The following is a 2,500-nucleotide window of genomic DNA, read 5'->3' on the forward strand; positions in this document are numbered from 1 at the left end:
TTCATTTTATTTTTCTTGAAATAGAGCAACATGGTGAAGCGTCATATGGAGAAATGTCACGAGAAGAGAGAAGCTGACACTGAGGGATTCTCTGCGTCTTCTGCTTCCTCTTCTTCTTCTGCGTCTTTTACTTCTTCTTCTTCTTCTCCTCCTCCTCCTCCTCTTCCTCCTCCTCCTTCTTCTTCTTCTTCTTCTTCTTCTTCTTCTTCTTCTTCTTCTTCTTCTTCTTCTTCTTCTTCTTCTTCTTCTTCTTCTTCTTCTTCTTCTTCTGCTTCTTCTTCCATTTCTTCTTCTTCAGTTTCTTCTGCGTTTTCACCTGATTCTCCATTTCTCTTTCTCTCTTTTCTTTTACTCTTTTTTCTCTTTCTTCGTTCCTTTCTTTCTACCGATTCTTTCATTTTCTCATTGTTCTTATCTTTCTTCTTTAATGTATATTGTGCCTTCTTTATCTGCAATTTATCTACTTCCTTTTTTATTCTACTGTTTCTCCTTCCCTTTGATCTTCTATTGCTTTCTCTTTATTTCTACTGATCCTTCTCTTGTTTCTCTTTATTTCTACTGATCCTTCTCTTGTTTCTCTTTTTTTCTACTGATCTTTCTCTTGTTTCTCCTTGGTCTTATTTTTCTTCTTCTGTTACTTTCTCTTCGTTTCCAAGAGAGTCTGATACGATAATGGCCACTCTCCTCTCTGGTAAACTATATCTAGGGCCTCACCATGGCCAAGACCTTCGAGGGAAAGTGTGTATTGGTGTCTATTGAAAAAACTAAAAAGCTAAAACAAAATAAAACAAATTAAAACAGAATGGGAATAAGGTAAAACAGAATCAAAGAAGACGAAGAATAAAGCAAAATGAAATAAGATAGGTCACAAAAGGTAAAAAAAAAAAATGAAATATGATAATGATAATAATGAATAACAATAACGATATTGACAATGACATCAATAAGACTAATACTAATAGCAATAATAATGGTGACGACGACAAAGGATTACAAAGAGGGAGCATGCCGACAGGAGACCTTTTGGTCCATATCTAGGTCTGATGCGAAAAAAATCACAATAATCAATTAATAAATCTATAATAATGTAAATAACAAATAGAATAGGCCTACATAAATAAATGCATAGGTATAGTTAGATAATAAACAAACAGGTAAATAGTAAATAATATAATAATGAATTGACATATAACTAATAATAAATGAAAATCAAAACAGACAAATGGTAACAAAAATATATATGAAATAAATTATAATCATTACAACATCTTGCTTAGGTGTTTATCTAAATTATTTTTAAAGCTTCGAACTGAACTACATTGCACTACCTGTGCAGGAAGTTTCTTCCATTCATTAACTACACGGTTGGCGAAGTTGTTTCTACCTACTTCCAAATTGAATCTATTTCCGGACAGTTTGAGACCATTGTTTCTTGTCTGATTCTCATTCAATGTGAAAATTTTGTCACTTTTGATGTTGTCAATTCCCTTTAGAATCTAAAAACCTATATCAAGTCACCCGAGTCTACGCTTTTTTAGGGAAAACAGATTCATATGTTTTAGTCGATTTTCGTATGATTTATTTTTGATATTTGGAATCGGTTTTGTGGCTCGCCGTTGTACATTTTCTAGTCTGTCAATGTCTTTAATGAGATTCGGTCACCATACGATGATGCTAATGATAATAAAAGCAACAACAACAATAATGATGTTGATAATAATGAATAATGTATAATGATAAAAATGGAGGTGGCGCTGGTGGCAGCGGTGGTGGTGGTGGTGGTGGTGATGATGATGATGATGATGATGATGATGATGATGATGATGATGATGATGATGATGATGATGATGATGATGATGATGATGATGATGATGATGACAGTAACAACAGCGATGATGATGATGATGATGATGATGATGATGATGATGATGATGATGATGATGATGATGATGATGATGATGATGATGATGATGATGATGATGACAGCAACAACAGCGATGATGATGATGATGATGATGATGATGATGATGATGATGATGATGATGATGATGATGATGATGATGATGATGATGATGATGATGATGATGATGATGGTAAAAACAAAAACAAGGTTCTAGTCCTACAGGGTCCATGCTTGGCCAAAGAAATTTGCCAGATCAAAAAGAAAATAAACAAATAAACAAATAAACAAATGAATAAATAAACAAATACATAAAGTACAAAGAACGTTTTTTCTTATTGTGGATGCCACCAGACGCTTTTATTCATGACGTGGTACAAGACCATGGTGATAGGATCAGTGACCGCCTCGGTTAACTCTTTGTACTGGATAGTGTCCTTTTTCATTATACAGGTAGTTAGTCTATGGCAGTGGTTCCCAAACTGTGGGTAAATTACCCCCTGGGGGGAGGTAACAAATTTTCGGGGTTAATGGAGGGGTGATAAAAAATAGAAAATAAAATAAAATTAAATCAAGAAAACATTGCGGCACCCGGCATTA

Source organism: Oratosquilla oratoria, chromosome 19, assembly GCF_046742065.1.
Source record: "Oratosquilla oratoria isolate Oo_2021 chromosome 19, ASM4674206v1, whole genome shotgun sequence".
In the NCBI taxonomy this organism is placed as follows: Eukaryota; Metazoa; Arthropoda; class Malacostraca; order Stomatopoda; family Squillidae; genus Oratosquilla; species Oratosquilla oratoria.